The sequence below is a fragment of the Ascaphus truei genome, chromosome 14 (assembly GCF_040206685.1).
Source record: "Ascaphus truei isolate aAscTru1 chromosome 14, aAscTru1.hap1, whole genome shotgun sequence".
NCBI classification, from domain to species: domain Eukaryota; kingdom Metazoa; phylum Chordata; class Amphibia; order Anura; family Ascaphidae; genus Ascaphus; species Ascaphus truei.
The window spans coordinates 10,055,089-10,076,930 of NC_134496.1; positions in this window are offsets into that span (position 1 = coordinate 10,055,089).

A 21,842-nucleotide genomic window follows, 5' to 3' on the forward strand; every position below is an offset into this window, starting at 1 on the left:
GCTGTGTACTCCGGTAAGCATAAATTTGTAGGGGTCCATGTCAAAATGGATTTGAAGCAAAAGGTGACACTGTGTGCTCATTTGCATGTCATTTCCCAGAATCCCTAGCAGTGGAAGCACTGTATGTTAAGAGATAATGGGAAAAGGCATGGTTGCAGACCTGTCTGAGACACCATGAGTGAGCTCACAAGTAATATTTTCATTTTCTGTATAACCACTTTCAAATGCACCTTGCATTCTATCACATTTTGGAGGTTTGGCCTTTGTGTATATCATATTGGTCATCCAGAATCACAAAGTGTTTGACTAAATTATGCCAGGATTGAACTATATAAGGATCCAGCAGTGTTTTATCCAATTGTGTCTGGATATTGCAGTGTTAAGCTGAATTTCTGTGAATCGTGTGTATGTAGCATAAAGTAAAACAATTTACTGTATTATTTTTTCTTCACTTTAATAGTTTCTGCAATAAATCCATCATTTCTTTCTTGCTGTAATAATTCTATTAGATTTTCCTTTCTCTCTCTAGCTCAGAGCAAATATAGTTCTGTATAAATGAATGGAGTTTGCATAGGCCCAGCCAGAACAAACAATACATTATTTTTTTGTGTGCAGATAACGGAAACAGTTTTATTGTATATCGGGTGCCAAGTCCTTATATTTGACGTAAATAAAGATAACAACACTTGCCGGTTATGTAATACATCACAAAGAATACAACACATCAGGGGTGCTCAAGTCCCCCTTTCCCCCACCCCCTCCACAACGGTGTCAGGTTTCAGGATGTCTCAGCTTCAGCACGGGTGGCGCAATCGGTCCCGGCTTCAGCACAGGTGGCTCAATTAGAGGCTAAGTCAAAGACTGAGCCTCTCATTGAGCCACCTGTGCTGAAGGTGTGATATCCTGAAAACATGTCCTGTTGGGGGGTGGGGGGGGGGGTGGCGCATGAGGCCTGGAGTTGAGCCCCCTTCCATACATGACATGAAGCTCCCTTATATCACTGTATACTGCAAAGCCGTTTCACTGTGTTATAGAAGAGTTTAGCTACACTCAAATGAATGGGATTCAAACCTTCTCCCTCACAGGAAGCGACTTCATAGCACACTGATTAAGGGCCTTAGCGTAAGGTGCTATTGATCATGTTGCTTTACAGAATTGGCTATTACTTTCTCCTCCCGTCTTTCCAGCGATACTGTAGTCGGCAGAGGATTACCACATGGTGCTCAGGACCAGGTGATTAGTAACGTGAGCCAAGTCCTGCAGCACCGGAATCCCCCAGAACACTCTGATCATTTAGTCTTTATGAAAACAAAAGAAAGATGCTATGAGCTCCAGCAAAAATATATTTGGCCCATCAACAGTCCCAAACTCAGTCATCCCTGATGAACTGAACGAAAACATGGGGGCCACCTGTTATGTTTTTGGCTTACACCATGATTTTGCATACAACCCTTAAGGGCTCAGAACAGATGGCTAGTTGTCCACACAAACGGCATACTTGTTTGCACAATACCTTTGCAAAAATGTTAGTTGAGTCACAAAAGTATATTGAGATCAGATCTGCAATCTTGAAGCCATTGTGATGAACTCATGGTAAGGAGAAAAAAACTAATTGTATCCACTAGAGATTAGAAATTAGGGGTCCGCTGGAACTGATCAATGGTCCCCTAACTTCCAGGCCCCCCCTTCCTTTCATGGTACTTCAGTTATGCGCATGTTGGCACGGGGTCAGGTGCCCCACTCTGGCTGCCAATAAAATGTAATCTGCAATTTCTATTGGTGACCCTGGGGCGAGAGTTGTAGTCAAATTGGCACACAAGTATCAATATGTCGGACACCGGGGAGTCCATGGAGGTCGGAGGACCACGAATCAGTTACGAGGGAACCCCAATAAAGGCACGGTATAATATATATATATAATTTTGGGATGTGATTGCTACTTTAACTGTGCTTCCAATATTCTACCTTGAATTCCACATAAACCATCAGTTTTACAGAAACCAAAAGTAATAACTTGGGGATTATTAAACTGCCAGAACAGAAGGTACATTGAATTTATTGAAGTCTCCGCTGTTACATTGGGTTATTGTTAATATTCTGCATTTTATAAGCAATGCCCCTCCTAGACATTAACATGTAATTCTTCTTACTACATGACTGCTCATTTCTGAAAGAAAGTGCTACTTTAGGGAGTTCATAATGTAAGATAATATCCTTTGTTCTGCACTAGTCATACCCATTTGGAGTAATTTTTTATTTTTTTTCTAATTTGGAAATAATTATAGAAATGGGCGATGCCAAATCCCGATGGAAGACATAGATCATTTCAACAATCTTACATTTTGTCACATGAAAGGAAGAGACAGGAGGGAGGTAACCAACTTATTGCAGAAAAAAAAAAAACTAATTAGAAACTCAGAAATTGTATAGCCTCCTTTGTATGTCACAACTTGGCTACAACTCAGGGCTGATCAGAGGGGTTTTTTTTTTCCTTCGGGACTCATGGGAGCCTTATAATTTAATTCACTTAACGCAGAAATAACTGCCCAGGAGCATTCGTCTTTGCCTTTTTCTCATATTCAGTTGGGAAAGATGGTTCTCTTTTAAAAGCTGGCACACAGACTAGATTTAATGCTTAAAGGAAAATCTAATGCAACCCATGCAAGAGAATTACAGGCAACTTGGGGCTCTTGCCAAAACAAATATATGTTGAACAGTTGAATTATTGAAAACATTGTTCTTAGGAAATGTCAAAATGGTGCACTTGTCTTCTTTAAGAAATACAGTATACACTACTCGTCATTGTATGGGGAGAAATTAACAGTAGGGTATACATTGTCTGCCGTGGTGACATTCATCTGAACATCCACATTTTCACTTTAGCACATGGAAAATCAGTTAGGAATCATTTTCACGGGCACTTTGCTTTTGTATGCAATTTGAAGGAGGATCGCTGGATTATTATAATAATGTCTTGTACACTGTGAAGCTGAGAATATATACAGCTCAACACATGGTATAATAATATAGGCACAATAAACCCCAGTTTTGATCAGCTTGAAATCAGCATAAAGGGATTTGCTCACGGTCATTAGGATGCTTCAAATGCCTCCCATCAACCAATCAGCCAAAAATGCCGTGTCTTACCCTAGAGAGGAAATCAGCTTCAATAAGAAAGAGATGCAATCCATGATAAACAGACATTGTACATGGTTTTCAAGTCTTTTGTGGTCGTTGCAGGGATTCTTTCCCTTCCTCTTTTACAGATTGTAACTAGGGGATACAAATGGGTGGTATTTAATTTCTGGGAAAAGAATAGCTTTGATGCATTCAAATTAAATGTGTATTGTATGAAAAATATAAATATGCCTTGCCTCTGTAACAATGCTTCCCTTTGTACTTCACTCCAATGATACAGTGTGTACCCTTTCGCCCTTCCCATTTCAAAATACTATTATACTCAGTAAATAAAAATACCACTTGTGGTGCATTTGCATGTCTCAGACGGGTCTGCAACCCTCGTTCCCCATTATCTCTTAGCAAACAGGGCTTCTGCTGCAGCCAGGGATTCTGGGTAATGACATGCAAGTGGGCACACACAGTGTGTCACTCCACGTCTCTTCCATTTTAAAAGGGGACCCTATAAGCTTATGCCTGCCGTATTACACAGCTTTTCAGCATAGCCGAGTAAACTTAAACCCTCAGGGTGTTGGAGCAGCAGAGAGCCATGGCCCCTCCAACACTCAGGATCACGTGACTACCCGGTCACTGATGATGGGAGGAGAGGAGCCACCCCCTTCCGTTCCACTTCATTGTGAAACGCGTCCTCCCCTAGGTAAGAAACGAGTGGGCATGACCCCATGAAGTAATAGCAATGTCTCAAGGCACGCAAAGGGTTAAGTACCAACAAAATAAACCTGCATTGTAATCATTTCTAAATGAGAAGAACCGTAAAAACAGATTTAGTACACAATGTGCTTTTCTGTGTTTTTTCTTTTGTAGAGATTGCATTCTTACAGTTTGATGTCAAAATATTTAAAAACAATTATTACAGGAGTCAATAGAGTAGATGATTTCATATTTATTTAATCACTATTGGAAGGACATTAAACTAATTTTCTCGCCTTTCAAATGTTCGTACAGCTCCGGCATCTCATATCTATCGGTTATAATTTATCTCGGTGGTTTTTATTCATATTTTCCATTTTTTTTTCCAACCCCCAAAAAGTAAAACAAATAAAAGATATTCTTTCAAGCAGGTGTCTTTCTTCTCTTCGTTTCCAACCTCTGCTTCCTGGGTTTGTAAGTGAGGAGAGAGTACTGTCTGATTTCTAGTAAAAGCTCATTTTTCATGCCGTTTTGACATTTAATATATTCGTTTGCCAACTCCGGTGCTAAGTCTGTCATCTCACCCATCCATCTTTCTTACTTACTGTGTGAGTGATAACCTTGGCTTTCCTTAGCACTTCTTGTGAAGGCTCAGGATGCATGTGGGCCTGTGATAAAGAATGATACATGGACTAATGTGCATAATAAGGCTGCTGATGCATTGACATCTGAAGGCAAGCCTGTCAATAACTTCAGCACGTATAAATCCTCAATTTGGCAGAATATGCTGAATACCCTTGTATTAAAGCAGCAATACGGGTTTCATTTTTTTATCATTTATTTTTTATTGCAGGATTGAAGCAGGGGGTCTCCGAAGATAAACGGTGTAGATTTCAGCTCCCGAGACCCCCTGCTTGCAGAGATAATTACTTCTGTAGAGGGAGCTGGTAAATCTTTTCAGTTTCAAATGTGTCAGTCACATGGGCCAATAGGAAGCTACAATGGATGATGTCACAGCTCCCTATTGGCCCACGGGACATTTTAATGCCGCCATTATGTTAAGCACACTACATACACACGGAGGTATGTGTCACGGGAGACCAGGACTCATTCACGGGATCAAGCACCAGACAGAACACAGATCAAATAAACGGATGTTTAATTTGGCTGGAGCCAACAAACCCAGCACAAAGTCACAGCAGAGCTTATACTCACAAACTTCAGAACAATACAGAGGGAATCCCAGTCGCTTAGGTGTCCGGCGCCACTGAAATGACTTTCCCGGAGCAGCTTCCACTTCTGCAGTAGGTACAGAGTATCCAGGCAGCGCTGGATTCAAGTTGGGGCAAGGCAACTTCAAATCTCCCGCTTGGCGTACACGCAACCTCCACTTCGGGTATCTCTGGCATGTCCTCAGAGCCCACCGCTTAGTCTGCCTGCATGCCAACCCAGGAGACATTTGTGGAACTCAGATTGGTCGCTGCTTTTCTAGGTTCCCGGTCTTCATAGGAAATCATGGAGAACGGGGCAGCGACCAGTCCTAGCGCGAATGATGTGTGGGGAGCCAATCACAGTGTGAGGGCTCACCTCTGTTGGCCAATCCGGGCAGGGGGTGTGACGGGGAGGCTGAGGCAAGAAGGGATGGGATTACAAACTGACCAATGAGAGCAGTGCCTGCCTCCCCCCTATTCTCAGTGCCTGCTTGCGATCTCCTGAGGAGATAGGCGCCTCTCTGTCTGGGCAGACAATGGCTCCGCTCTTTGGAACAATGTATCCCTGATAGGAGGACTGCCCATCCTCACCTTCCATTGTCTCCAACCTCCGTGTGGAACCAGCCCAACCCGGGTTCTTTGACGTGCAGACTGGGTAATTGTATTACCAGCCTAGCATGCCCATGGAACAAAGAAATACATCTAACATTGCACTATATACATTTACATGTAACACTTCACATGCTGGCCACAGAAGCCACGGGTATATGGGTGTGCAGGGTAATCCAGCACATCCATCGGACAGACAAGGGCAAGAGACCGGGTTTAACTCTTTAATGTGCTGGTCTCTGGGCCCCTACCGTCACAGTATGTATCTCTGGAAGCAGGGGGTCCCCAGTGCTGAAATTAACACATAGCTTCAAAGACCCCCTGGTTCAATCCTGCAATAAAAAAATATCAAAACTGAAACCCATATTGTTGTTTTAACACATTGGGGAAGAGATGTGTGGCTGGTTGCTCGTCCTTGAATATACAGCAAGTAATAATTCCTCTACTAGTACAGAGATTCTCAATTCCTGTCCTCAAGACACCCCAAGCAGGTCAGGTTATATGGAAATCCCTGCCTCAGTACAGGTGGCTCAATCAGTCCCTGCTTCAGTACAGGTGGCTCAATCAGTCCCTGCTTTCAGTACAGGTGGCTCAATCAGTCGCTCAGTCTTCAGCCACTGATTGAGCCACCTGTGCAGAAGCAGGGATACCCTGAAAACCTGACCAATTGTGGGGGAGGGAGGGAGAAAGATCTTGAGAGAGTTGAGCCCCCCTGTGCTAGAGCACTGTATTTTTGATGAGCCTAGATGGTTGTGTGCTGGGCACATTTGCTTTGGTTGATTCTACTAAACACAAATGTTATGTTTTCTTAATGAAGAGGAGAACAAAAAAATGTTTGTATTTTTCAACTACTGAGCATTAGGAGTCTGTGAAACCTTTAACCTAATTCTTATCATAATTGGAAATTGCCACTTCTGTAGAATTAGATAATACTTACTCCATTTTTTATTAGAATTCAACTCCTAATGCCACGTATTTCTTATTTTTTTCCAAACATAAAGGGGTATTTGTTTTTGTTCAGAAGTTTTTTGGGATGGAGAAAATACAACGGGGGAGGGGGAAGGAAAAAGGAAGGGTGGGTGTACACAGGGCTGGTATTAGAATTTTGCCGCCCATAGGTCTCCACTTACCTTTTTACGACCCTCCTCCCCCTCTCCAGTGTTGCCCTCCTTCTGTGACGTGGCGACGCATTTCCATGACAAATGGACACTATGTGACGTTCCAGCGTCATCTGATGGCCCGTTGCTGCAGGAGAAGGTAAGAGACCTTTACAGAGGCCCCACGCTCTCCCCCGGCAATCGGTTTATATGCTCCCATTCCTCTATATCCAGCTCAGATCCATGGTCCCGTTCCCACTCTTTGATAAATGCAGGCTTACTGTTTGTAGTGATGCTAAGAAAGTGTCATAAAGGATCTAAATTAGCTCTTTAGTATCGTCTGCTTCCATGCATACATTTTCAAATGGGGTTAGAGAACCTCTAAGCTTTTTTATTTGTTAAAGAACCATTTAGGTTGCATGAAGCGGAAAGCTTCTCCCATCAGCATCATTTTATGTATCTATGTACGTCTTTATTTATACAGCACCATTAATGTACATAGCGCTTCACAGTAGAAATACACGTTACAATCATAAAATAACAAATACAAATAACAGATCATGGGAATAAGTGTTTCAGACATAAAAGTAACATTTAGGAAAAGGAGTCCCTGCTCCGAAGAGCTTACAATCTAATTAGTAGAAGGAACATACAGATATAGAAGAAGGGCGTTCTGGTAAGTGTGTCTGCAAGGGGTCAGTTTCCAACTGCAGTGGTCTAATCTTTGTCCATAGGTCTCTTAGTTGGGACTCTCCTGTTGCCCGCCAGTGTTGGAAGTCCGACCCCGTTAGTCTTGGGATAAATTCCAGGTTATTATAGAGATAGAGATCTCATTGCAGATCAGAATGTAAAAGTAATAAACACAATCCCAGCAATCTCTAACCCCAGAACCTAACACCATCATATATACAGTTGTGTGAAAAAGAAAGTACACCCTCTTTGAATTCTATGGTTTTACATATCAGGACATAATAACATAACAATCATCTGTTCCTTAGCAGGTCTTAAAATTAGGTAAATACAACCTCAGATGAACAACAACACATGACATATTACAACAAAAATAAAGCCAAAATGGAGAAGCCATGTGAAAAACTAAGTACACCTTTACTGCTTCCATAGCTTGTAGAACCCCCTTTAGCAGCAATAACTTGAAGTAATCGTTTTCTGTATGACTTTATCAGTCTCTCACATCGTTGTGGAGGAATTTTGGCCCACTCTTCTTTACAACGTTGCTTCAGTTCATTGAGGTTTGCGGGTATTTGTTTATGCACAGCTATCTTAAGGTCCAGCCACAGCATTTCAATCGTGTTGAGGTCTGGACTTTGACTGGGCCATTGCAACACCTTGATTCTTTTCTTTTTCAGCCATTCAGTTGTAGATTTGCTGGTGTGCTTGTGATCATTGTCCAGTTGTATGACCCAATTTCGGCCAAGCTTTAGCTGTCGGACAGATGGCCTCACATTTGACTCTATAATACTTTGGTATACAGAGGAGTTCATGGTCGACTCAATGACTGCAAGCTTCCCAGGTCCTGTGGCTGCAAAAAAAGACCAAATCATCACCCCTCCACCACCGTGCTAAACAGTTGGTATGAGGTGTTTTTCTAATTGTACTGTCATGAACTTTAACATTTAACATGCTAACTGAGGCCTTGTAGAGTCTGAGATGTAACTCTTGGGTTTTTTTGCAATTTCTCTGAGCATTGCACGGTCTGACCTTGGAATTAATTTGCTGGGACGTCCACTCCTGGGAAGTCCATTCCTGGGAAGTTTGACAACTGTCTTGAATGTTTTCCACTTTTTTAATAATCTTTCTCACTGTAGAATGATGGACTTTAAATTGTTTGGAAATGGCCTTATAACCCTTCCCAGATTGATGGGCAGCAACAATTGCTTCCCTACGATCATTGCTGATGTCTTTCCTCCTTGGCATTGTGTTAACACACACCTGAATGCTCCAGACCAGCAACTGCTAAAACTTCGGCTTTTACAGAGACGATCACACTTGTTGATGATCAATTAATCAAGGGGATTTGATTAGCAGCACCTGTCTGCTACTTAGCATCTTAATTCCTATGGAAGCAGTAATGGTGTATTAGTTTTTCACACATAGCTTCTCCATTTTGGCTTTATTTTTGTTAAATAAATCATGACACGGTGTAATATGTCACTTGTTGTTGTTCATCTGAGGTTGTATTTACCTAATTTTAAACCTGCTAAGGAACAGATGATTTTTATTATGTCCTGATATGTAAACACCATAGAATTCAAATTTCACACAACTGTATGTATGTGTGTATGTATGTGTGTGTATACCATAATAATGGTAAAAGACAGGGTTGCAGACCTGTCTAAGACATGCAAATGAATATACAGGAATATTTGCAGTTTTATATATATATACAGTGTTCGACAATCCTATACATTTACTCGCCCGGGGCGGGTGGATTTAACCCCCAGGCGAGTAAACATTGGCCCAAGCAGCACACGTGTTTTTTTTTTTAAATTTCCCCCGTTCGCGCTTAAAAAAAAAAAAAAAAAAAAAACTCCCTACCTGACTGCTGTTTGGCGCGCGCTCCCAGGATTTGTGGGCGCGCGGCCAGGCTCTATATGAGCCCGCCCCCAACGAGCAGCCATTCTTTCTGCCCGGACATCAAGAGTAAGTACTCTCCATGCTGCGGCCCCTCTGCTCCTTCCCTGCGATCCCCCTGGTCCCTACATGGCTCCCTACTCCCCACCGCGGCAGCTCTCCTGTCCCCTCCTCCTGTCCCCATCCCCTGCTCCTGTCCCCTTCCCCTCCTCCTGTCCCCTTCTTCTGCTCCTGTCCCCTTCCCCTCCTCCTGTCCCCTGCTCCTGTCCCCTTCCCCTGCTCCTGTCCCCTGCTCCTGTCCCCTTCCCCTCCTCCATTCCCCTGCTCCTGTCCCCTTCCCTCCGCCTGTCCCCTGCTCCTGTCCCCTTCCCTTCCTCCTGTCCCCTGCTCCTGTCCCCTTCCCCTCCGCCTGTCCCCTGCTCCTGTCCCCTTCCCCTCCTCCTGTCCCCTTCCCCTCCTCCTGTCCCCTGCTCCTGTCCCCTTCCTCCTCGATCCACCGATCGCTGCCCCGGGGGCGGGAGGTCCCCACTGCTGGCAGCCCGGTTGGCGTGCGGGGGGGGGGGACTCGGCCCTAACCACGTGACTCCCACCTACCCTGCCGCCTCCTCGCCAGCTAACTTCATGCCGCCGCGGGCTGGGGGGAAGAAGCAGTCTGCAAAGCTGCTTGGCCGCGCATTGTGAAGACATGCCGGCGAGGGGAGCAGGGTAGTGGCGGCCACTGCGGGGCTGACTGTCCCCTGGGTGATACCTCGCCACGTGCCTCCCACCCACCCTGCCTCCCCAAAGCTTCCAATATGCCCGCGTGAGGTATGGGGGGGGGGGTGTCGGCCTGCCCCCCCCCCCACGAGCGGGGGGTGGGTGGGGGAGGAGCGTGGTGGTGGTGCTGGTCGTGGCCTTTCCTCCTCCCCCCCCCCCCGTGTGTGTGTGAGCGTGAGCAAGTGTATGGAAGCAAGTGTATGTGTATGGGAGCAAGTGTATGTGTGTATGTGTATAGGAGCAAGTGTATGTGTATGGGAGCATGTGTATGTGTGTATGTGTATGGGAGCAAGTGTATGTGTGTATGGGAGCATGTGTATGTGTGTATGTGTATGGGAGCATGTGTATGTGTATGGGAGCATGTGTATGTGTATGGGAGCAAGTGTATGTGTGTATGTGTATGGGAGCAAGTGTATGTGTATGGGAGCATGTGTATGTGTGTATGTGTATGGGAGCATGTGTATGTGTGTATGTGTATGGGAGCATGTGTATGTGTATGGGAGCATGTGTATGTGTATGGGAGCAAGTGTATGTGTGTATGTGTATGGGAGCAAGTGTATGTGTATGGGAGCATGTGTATGTGTGTATGTGTATGGGAGCATGTGTATGTGTGTATGTGTATGGGAGCATGTGTGTGTATGTGTGTATGTGTATGGGAGCATGTGTATGTGTATGGGAGCATGTGTATGTGTATGGGAGCAAGTGTATGTGTGTATGTGTATGGGAGCAAGTGTATGTGTATGGGAGCAAGTGTATGTGTGTATGGGAGCATGTGTATGGGAGCAAGTGTATGTGTGTATAGGAGCATGTGTATGTGTGTGACACCAGAGGTACCCCCCCAATCAGTCACCACCCCCCCAATCAGTCACCACCCCCCCAATCAGTCACCACCCCCCCAATCAGTCACCACCCCCCCAGTCAGTCACCACCCCCCCAGTCAGTCACCCCCCCCCGTCAGTCACCCCCCCGTCAGTCACCCCCCCCCGTCAGTCACCCCCCCCCCCAGTCAGTCACCCCCCCAGTCAGTCACCCCCCCCCCCCAGTCAGTCACCCTCTCTCTGTGTATCACCCACCCTCTGTGTGTGTCACCCACCGTTTCTCCCCTCTGTGTCTCTCCCCCCACACTCTCTCTTTCCCCCACACCCTCTCTCTCCCCCACACTCTCTCTCTCCCCCACACTCTCTCTCTCCCCCACACCCTCTCTCTCTCCCCCACACCCTCTCTCTCTCCCCCACACCCTCTCTCTCCCCCACACCCTCTCTCTCCCCCACACCCTCTCTCTCTCCCCCACACCCTCTCTCTCTCCCCCACACCCTCTCTCTCTCCCCCACACCCTCTCTCTCTCCCCCACACCCTCTCTCTCCCCCACACCCTCTCTCTCTCCCCCACACCCTCTCTCTCTCCCCCACACCCTCTCTCTCTCCCCCACACCCTCTCTCTCTCCCCCACACCCTCTCTCTCTCCCCCACACCCTCTCTCTCTCCTCTCTCCCCCCACTCTCTCTCTCTCCCCCCACTCTCTCTCTCTCCCCCCACTCTCTCTCTCTCCCCCCACTCTCTCTCTCTCCCCCACTCTCTCTCTCTCTCCCCCCACTCTCTCTCTCTCTCTCTCCCCCCCACTCTCTCTCTCTCCCCCCCACTCTCTCTCTCTCTCCCCCTCCCCACTCTCTCTCTTTCTCTCTGCCACCACTCTCTCTCTCTCTCTCTGCCCCCTCTCTCTCTCTCCCCCCACTCTCTCTCTCTCTTCACTCTCTCCCCCCACTCTCTCTTTCTCCCCCCACACTCTCTCTCTCTCTCCCCCCCACACTCTCTCTCTCTCTCCCCCCCACACACTCTCTCTCTCTCCCCCCCCCCACACACTCTCTCTCTCTCCCCCCCACTCTCTCTCTCCCTCTATCTCTCTAACCCCCCCACACTCTGGATCGCTTATTTACCCTATATATCTTACCTGCCCTATACTACACCGAAATAACTTATACTGCTGTCTTCCAGATCTGACTCAAGCTTCACACGGAAGATATCGGAATCCCCCCCTAACCCAGAAGACAGATAGGGAACACATCCCCTCCAATGTGGAACATTGCGGGAATGAGGTACCTGGACATTGAGGGACTGCGGATCAGGTAAGATCCCAGGCGGGATTACTGCTTTAGATATTGTGAAGCGGGGGCGTCCAGACACTGGTTAAGGGGTTCAGGAAACTAGTCATTCACACCTGGCTTTTATTTCTAGATCTGAAATTTACGCACACACACACGTAACAAGGCCTAATTGTAGTATAATGTAATACAATAAATACATTTATGTCAAAAATGAATGTTGTTCTGACTAGGAATTTATTAAATGTATTTTATTTATATATTTTATTTTAAAGCGGGGTTGGGGGCGGGACTAGGGTTGGGGGCGGGACTAGGGGCGGGGTTGGGGGCGGGACTAGGTGGCGAGTAGATTTTTTGGTTGGGCGAGTAGATTTTTGGGTGATTTGTCGAACACTGTATATATATATATATATATATATATATATATATATATATATATATATATATATATATATATATATATATACACACACACATACATTTTAAGTTATGGGGGTGAAAAAGGCGACAGTATCAGTATCTCGAAAGCTCGCACAAGTAAAAGCATTTTGTTAGCCACAGAACGGTATTGTCTATTCATTTTTGATTATTAAAGCTCGGCTAACACGGTACTGATACCTCTACATATATATATTCATATGTCAAAAGGAGTGCTACTTATAACGCTTTGGCCAAAGGGTTTAACTAAATGACCCTTACTCATGAGAATACTAACATTGAAATATTTAACTATGTATTTTGTCACATTGGATGTAGCATTGGGTAGTTTTGTCTTCAGAATGTATAAGGCCTGCTTTAAGGCTTTGAGACTCCCAGAATGTCAGGGAGTGTGTTATAGTGGGCACACTGTCTGTTTTATCTTTTCTTACAAATAGTGGTAGCCATAATATGGTTTGAGAGTTTAGTTGACTTATTAAGTCGGATTCTAGTTTCATAAAAAATTCCAAATGCTGATATATAAATTCCGCAATCATTGAAAGACTTAAAATCAGGGGTAAGTGCACCTTATTAGGATGATAATGTACTTAAATCAGCTAGGCGCTCATGCCAATGTGGGTAAAATAAGTAAAACAATTATAAGTACAGATTGCAATTCACAAATTCACAGTATATAACCCACAGATCCTATATTCACATCTTAGTAATGTCCAGCACCCACAAGTCCATACACAAGGAAGCAGGATCCAACCCACAGGTTGTTCTTCTGAGGATCCAACCCACAGGTCCAATGAATGCTAGAAGAATTGAAAAGAAGAAGAGAGTGCAAAGCTCATAGTAAAGACTGTTTTTTTAATGACAAGAAAAACGATTAAAAACACTCACCAACATTCGTTGTAATTGGGCACACTATAGTGTAAGATACAACATGCACACAAAACCTACTGAATATTGATAAGGGACCTAAGCAATAAAAACAACTCGAACAACATTTTAAAATGGTCAAAACCTGAACAATATACATGAAATTATACAACATAGTCTGTGGAATAGTTTGGAACAGGACACATGAGGGGTCTGCAAATTATTTCTTATAAAAAGGAGACCAGATCAATGTCTCCATTTAACCCTCCTGGTGCCAGGGTTCCCAGTTTGTGTTTCCAATACGTTTCTCTCCTACGGAGGTCCAGGAATCTGTCACCCCCCCCTTGTCATTAACATTAATGTGTTCAATTCCTATCACGCGGAGTCCACGGGGATCCATACCATGTTTCAATTTGAAATGTCTTGATACTCCGTGTGTCATAACTCCCGTAATAATATTTCCTCCGTGTTCCAGAAATCTCGGTTTCAGACTACGTTTGATATGTCCCACATATTGTAAACCACATTTGCATTCCAACAAATAAACAACAAATGTGGTGTTGCAGTTGATAAAACTTGTTATAAAACCTGGATTCCAGATTCACCCTGAGTTCTGTATCTGCATTCCAACTGATCAACTGGCTTGCTTGTGACGCCATGTAATAAAGAGTAGGGCTTTTCAAAGACTTACATTTGTATTTGTTTTTGTTAATTCCATTTTTAATGGGTTTTAATATATTGAGCACCCTTTGATTTATATAGCAGGTTTTAGACCCCCTCCCCTGCAGTGCAAGATCTTTGTTACACTTTCCTGTTTGTGATCATTTGTTGCCAATATTCCCAGCAGTTTGAGTGCGAACTGTAACAATAGATAATGTTATCTTAGTAATGTATGGATTCATTGTAGCTGCTGAGTTGCACTGACTGAAGGATTGAGTAAAACTGAAAGGCAGCCATTACATGAACCTCAGGAATCAGGATCTTTGCTGATAGATCACGGGAGTGCTAGTACTTGGACTGCCTTTTTTAACACACGCTTCAATTTATGAATCCATAAATGACACCATTGAAATCAAGGAAAATATCTTCCCATCCGCTAGTCACACATAAAAATTGGGATGACGGTATTGAACGGGATGAGTTAAAAGGATTAGGTAATATCATTTCCTATGCTATTACTGAGACTTATAGACCAGGTTTCACTAAGCTCTGATAACCAAGATCCAGCTCGGATACCCCTTAATTGCTATTGAATTGAATGGCACTTAACGCGAGATCAAGCTACACTACAGCATATCAGAGCTTAATAAAGTTTATCCATAGTGTTTCATTATATACCAACATATACAGTATTAGAGATATAATATAGGGGACAATGGATCATGTGTCACCTTTCCTACCATATTTCACATTTGCTTCATTATTTTAGATTACACAAACCAAAGATAAAACAAAACACAGTTGTTAGAGACTAATAATTGATACTTTTGGAATTAGAGTTGAATTGTAAAGCATATTTTAAACAATTAGATTATCTAAAAATATTCATGCATACTGATGTACTGTGTGCCTGAAATAGGCATCTACTGGAGCATTCCATAATCAAATGCGATCAAAAAACAAACCAATACATCAGAGAGGTCATTTTGGAGTATGCAGGATTGCCCTTTAAAAAATGTTTGTTTGGTTGTTGACACGGTAAACTGGAAGAGAAAGTAAAATGACTGAATGCAACGTATTTGATAACCTCAATAGAACCATTGAAAACATTTCTTCTTATTTCAGTTATTATTTCAAAATATATTTTAAACGTTGTTTACATGGTTAGACTAGACCAGGGGCGGCCAACTCCAGTCCTCAAGGGTCACCAACAGGTCAGAATGACTGAGCCACCTGTGATGAAGCAGGGAAACCTGACCTGTTGGTGGACTGGAGTTGGCCACTCCTGGACTAGACCCTCGTTACATTCCTGCGTCATGGTTACTCTACAGCAGCTAATCTGACGAGAAGATACTCAGATCTGTAGAAGACATGGCAGCATTTGGTAAATTCTACTATGGTTGGAGCTCTCATAAACACATGCCTAGAGTTGGAATTGCCTGCACCTTTGCCTAACAACCTACTTTACATTGTGATAGGCATTTATGTGGGATCAAAAACAATACCCCTTAAAAAAACAATACCCCTTAAAACAATACCCCTTAAAATATACAGGAGCCCAGCCATCTATCATCATGTCCTTGCCAAATTGTCATCCAACAAGGCTCCCCAAGCACTAAGAGGCCTTATCAGTACTGAGCCATATTCAGTTTATGGTCTGCTCACTTGAACAAACCATACAGTGCCAAAGGGATTCAGAACGCTTTATAAATATGGACCTAAATCCACAGTTAGTTTGTGATGATCGCGGCCTAGAGATGAAGACGGCCAGGAGAATGAACGTATGATACTCATGTTTTTTAATAGCCTTTTGAATGACGTTCTGGTAAAATGCTCTAACGTCTTCAAAAGCCACTATAAAAAGGATTTTTTTTTTTTAAATGGGCCGTTACAAAGAATGCTCTGTATTTATGAGTCCAAGTGAGTAATTGGCAGGTTGCACTCTTTTCAGAAATGAAATATCCCATAGGAAACTGTGTCACAGCATAAAGAAGGTGTGCTGCTAAGAAACCCAGAACGCAGAAAGATTTACAGGATGCAGATGGCTGGGACATCCTCTTTGCTTCCCTCTCTAACTGATGCTTTCCGTGGTTTGACGCTTCGGTGCTGAAAGAGCGTGAAATACTTAGCAACGCGTTGCAGGCCCTTCTACACTGAATGGGATATCTTAGAGCTTCACAGCTATGGCACCTTAACTGTTGCTATTCTTGGAGCGACACAAGACGAATCCATAAATCTTCCAGCACTCCCCTTTCAGCAGGTGCTAAACATTTTCCCCTAATGTAAAGTTAGGAATGGCAGGTGGACACTTTCCTCCACATGCTTACACCACTGAAGTGTTGGATGAAACACAGAGAAGGCTCCACAAGAAACGAAACAGATTTCCTATTAGCGGTGACATTGTTTTTTTTTCCTGTGCAATCAGAGATATTTGACAATACTTGTTTCTAAGCAGTAAAAAAATATATATTTTTTTCCCAGAAGAGGTCAAGTGGGATATAGGTTTTGAACCTCTGGGTACTCTTGAAACAGTTTTATTAGATTCCATTTTTAAGTTGCGGTGGGTTTGGTGTAGTAACTTTATTTGTGGTGATAGTATTGGGAAGTGAGAATACCAGATGCTTTGGTCTATCAGAAAGTGTCATTATGTAGATGGTATTAATGAAGAGGAGCCCACATTGTTCACTGCATTCTTTTCTTATCCATCTGTCCCTGGAACATTCCACTAGTCATTTATTTAAAAGACCTTTAGGACTCATCTCTCAATAATGCCAGCAAATACCGTAAAATAATCAAAAACAATACACAAAGAAGGGAACAAGAACACATACCAACCAAAATGAAGATGGATATCATGTAAGAAGTTTGTTAATAATGTTCTTAAATTTGACATAGATCATTAGTCAAAGGTGTTTGTCGGGTCAGGCTTATGAGATGTGTTTGATGCTGGGAAAAGGGAAAAAATACATGGATGCCAGACAGATTTTGATAGATGCTGGACTGTTATGTGCAAGAGACATTTCTCCTTAACGCCCAGCACATGGAGCAAAACAGGTCAAAGGAAACAGCAATGCTGACTCTCAGATACACGTTCAAAATGTCCCTTTAAAGGGGAGATTGGTTAAAGCACAACAATCATTTGTTACCTGCCCTTGATTTGAATGGCGATTGGTGCTTAATCACAGGCGTCATCCTTTAGTGAATATCCCCCTCAATGGCATGTGCAGTGTTCTTGATGCATTACTCTCTGAATGTTTTGTTGTTGAATCTAAATAACACTGGTAATTGGTAAAATCACAGAACAAATAGAAATATGGGTAAGTCTTAATACACAAAACATGACTTATTACTCCAGTTGTCTTTATCCTCTATGATAGGAACAAATGTCTATCTCTACAGCCAGAAAAATGAATGAAAAATGTGAAAGGTGCTTGTAATGTAGCTTTTCATTATTCATCTTTATTGTGGGTTTACTGTTACCCTGTCAGTAACCAACACGTGAGTCATAAGTTACCCAAAGCCAGGGGTGGCCAACACCAGTCCTCGGGTGCCACTAACAAATTAGGTTTTTTTTTTTCAACTTCAATTTTATTGGTTTTTATCATACATACATTATGCCATAAACCATTGTGCTGTGTACCAACATTTTTAAACAATAACACAATAATCGTACAAGACATCTACTAGGGACTACCTACAACATTGGACATGACTTACAAGACATACCAGACAAAGGACCTGGGGGAGAGGACGAAGTGTGGTGGTGGGGGGGGGGAGTTGGGAAGGCGTGAGGGGGGGCCGGAGCTTCTTTTGCTTGGGTTTTTGTTCCTTCTCCAGTTCCTGTTTTATTTTATGTTTCTCCAAGGGACCTTCAACTTACTCCCTGCTCTGTTCTTGTCCTCGTGCAGTCGGGGCTGTCATCACCGTCAGGCCTACCTGTCCGTTGCTATGTGGGGCGGGATCTCTTACCCTCAAAGGAGAACACATTTGCTGCTATCATTGAAGTATTGCGGCAGCATCCACCCCTGGGATATCTGTCTGGGCCAACCACGGCGTCCAGACTTTTAGAAAATTTAGGCCGGTGTCATTAACTAGACTCGTTAATTGTTCCATCCGGCAGACATGCCAAATCCTGTTTCTGTTTTTAGGGATTATTGGTAGTTCATTTGGCTTCCATAATGCTGCTGAATCTGATCTCGCATCTTGTGGCCGTTGCGAAATGCACGATTAGTTTATGCGTCGCATTTGACAGACCCTGGATCCGCCTGCCCAATAGGAACACCCATGGGTCCAGGGGGATCTCCAAATTGAGTATCCTTTGTAACCATTCTCTAATTTGTTCCCAAATCGGGACCACTTTTGTGCAAGACCACAGCATGTGTCGCAAATCAGCTGCCTCCCCGCATTGCTTTGGGCAGAGCGGGGAGTAGCCCCTGACAAATTTAGCTAATCTTGATGGGGTGTAATACCATCGCATAAGGACTTTATATGCGTTCTCCTTTAATGTGGTGCATATCGAACTTTTTGCTGCTGCCTGTAGGATCCCGTCCCACTCCTCGTCCTCTAAGGTCTCTCCTAAGTCAGATTCCCACTGTCTGATGTAACTGAGTCTTATCTCGTTAGGGGTCTCAGGACAGATCAACTCCTTGTACCATCTAGATGTTAATCCCCTTGTGTCCGTTTCTCTAGAACACAGCTGCTCAAAATTCATTCTTGCAGGTCTGATTGAGTTTTTTTTATAGAAATCTCTGATCTGGAGGTATCTAAAGAATTCCTTGTTTGGTATATCCTTTGTCGACTTAATTTGTTCAAATATTTGTTAATTTGTTTAATTTGTTTTTATAAATGTTCTTCCCTCCAGATCATTAAGCCATGTATTACCCGACTGTATCCAAACTAACAAATTATTTCTATTCATCCCTGGAGCGAAATCCGGATTACCGATGATCGGAGTCATAAGTGAATCTTTGGAAGTTAGATTACAGCTGTATTTAGTGGCCTCCCATACTCGTATTGAGTTGACTATGGTCTGGAGAGGCATTTCCATCTTAAATAACCCTTTTTTAGGTAACCAGATCAAATTGTGTATTTCGATTGGTGTACAACAGCTTTTCTCCAATTCTACCCATCTCCTAAAACTCGTATCTGTGGTGGGCCTCTTCAAGATACCCTTCGCGATTCTTGGGTTTTTCTTATTCCAAATACATTTCATGATTTGTGACTGTAGGGAGAAGATGTCCACATTTACTATAGGTATAGGCATACTCTGGAATAGATATAACATCCTTGGGAGGAGTTTCATTTTCACGCTATGTATCCTACCAATCCATGAGATGCCTCTTTTCCTCCATGCCCTGAGATCCTCCCCCAACGTCTTAATCAACCTGGGAACAAATTAGTTTTTAAGGATATCCCAGCTTCAGTACAGGTGACTCAATCAGTCACTGATTGAGCCACCTGTGCCGAAGCAGGGATATCCTTAAAACCTGACCTGTTGGTGGTCTTCGAGGACTGGAGCTGGCCACCCGTGCCATAAAATACCTCTGATGTTCTGAGTATAACAATGAAAGAATATGCAGCAGGGATAATGTGCTAAGCACAACAAGATGAAACTTATCAACTCCCGATGAATAACTATGTGCTGCGTACTATACCCACTGACAAGACTTGGAAAGACTGCTGCTCCGCCTCACAAATCCTAGTTAATAAACCCATTTTCACAAGAAATATTGCTGTGGAAAAAACTACTCCTGTGATCAAATCACAAACCATGTAACGTTGCTCATTTTGGAGGTCATAACCAGTACATATTCAGGGATCTGGATGATATTGGCACTGCATCACAAACGATTGACTCATCCCCTCTCTGACCTAATTTCTCAATTATGGCACAGTGGCATCAGTAATTTCTAACATCCTATTTCATCGTGAGACTATTCATTGGTTCTATTAAACACAGGGTAAGGTCAGCGGTGCAATTACAATACAATTGAACAGCTTTCAGATGTGCAGCAGGCTCTCTCGCCTAATCTATCAAGTGTAAAAACAGCTCCAAAAAGTGTTAGCAGAAACGCAGCAGGTGGCAAAATGGAAAAGAACACAGCGTGGGACTCCATCTGCCAGTCATGGCCACTTTATCCAACACGTTGATTCCTGCAAAGCTTCAGAATGTCAACCACACTGATTTTATGGGAAGAGTTATTACATTAAAGGCTAAAAAGGAAGAAAAAAATTGTTCTGGAAAAGGAGGTGTCATTTAAATTAAGTGGATGGGTAGAGCTCAGCTTGTACCTATTCCAGCAAAAAGTTTTAGTCATATAATGCTGCATCAGATAATGGAATTCAAACTAGTAGAAGTATACCATAAGGACTTTACATATAGCGCTTTTTCTCCCGGTGGGCCTCACAGCGCTTTACAATTGCAGTATAGCGCACATAGGAATTTTTACAGGCATGGTCCCTGCCCTGTAGAGCTTATAATGTTTATGTTTTGGTGCCTGCGGCTCAGGGAGATAAAGCGATTTGCCCAAGGTCACAAAGAGCTGACACTGGGAATTGAACCAGGTTCCCCTGCTTCAAACTCAGCATCGTTCAGGTCAGGGTCTTACTCACTGATCCCCTTCTTAGTAATGTGCAGAAGTGATGGAGGTGATGGAAGTGAAGGTAGTGATGGAAGTTAAGGTAGTGATGGAAGTTAAGGTAGTGATGGAAGAGATGGAAGTTAAGGTAGTGATGGAAGTTAAGGTAGTGATGGAAGAGATGGAAGTTAAGGTAGTGATGAAGTGATGGTAGTGATGGAAGTGATGGAAGTTAAGGTAGTCATGGTAGTGATGGAAGTTAAGGTAGTGATGGAAGTGATGGAAGTGATGGAAGTTAAGGTAGTGATGGTAGTGATGGAAGTTAAGGTAGTGATGAAGTGATGGTAGTGATGGAAGTGATGGAAGTTAAGGTAGTCATGGTAGTGATGGAAGTTAAGGTAGTGATGGAAGTGATGGAAGTGATGGAAGTTAAGGTAGTGATGGTAGTGATGGAAGTTAAGGTAGTGATGGAAGTTAAGGTAGTGATGGTAGTGAAGGTAGTGATGGAAGTGAAGAAAGAGATGGTGGTGATGGAAGTGAAGGTAGGGATGGAAGTGAAGGTAGTGATGGAAGAGATGGAAGTTAAGGTAGTGATGGAAGAGATGGTAGTGATGGAAGTGATGGAAGTTAAGGTAGTCATGGTAGTGATGGAAGTTAAGGTAGTGATGGTAGTGAAGGTAGTGATGGAAGTGAAGAAAGAGATGGTGGTGATGGAAGTTAAGGTAGTGATGGAAGTTAAGGTAGTGATGGAAGAGATGGAAGTTAAGGTAGTGATGGAAGAGATGGTAGTGATGGAAGTGATGGAAGTTAAGGTAGTGATGGAAGTTAAGGTAGTGATGGAAGTGATGGAAGTGATGGAAGTTAAGGTAGTGATGGTAGTGATGGAAGTTAAGGTAGTGATGGAAGTTAAGGTAGTGATGGTAGTGAAGGTAGTGATGGAAGTGAAGAAAGAGATGGTGGTGATGGAAGTGAAGGTAGTGATGGAAGTGAAGGAAGTGATGGAAGTGAAGGAAGTGATGGAAGTGAAGGAAGTGATGGAAGTGAAGAGACTTCTTTTAACGATAACTATTTGTAGGTTTGTTATGGGTTTGAAGTCAGGTTCTGAAATAAT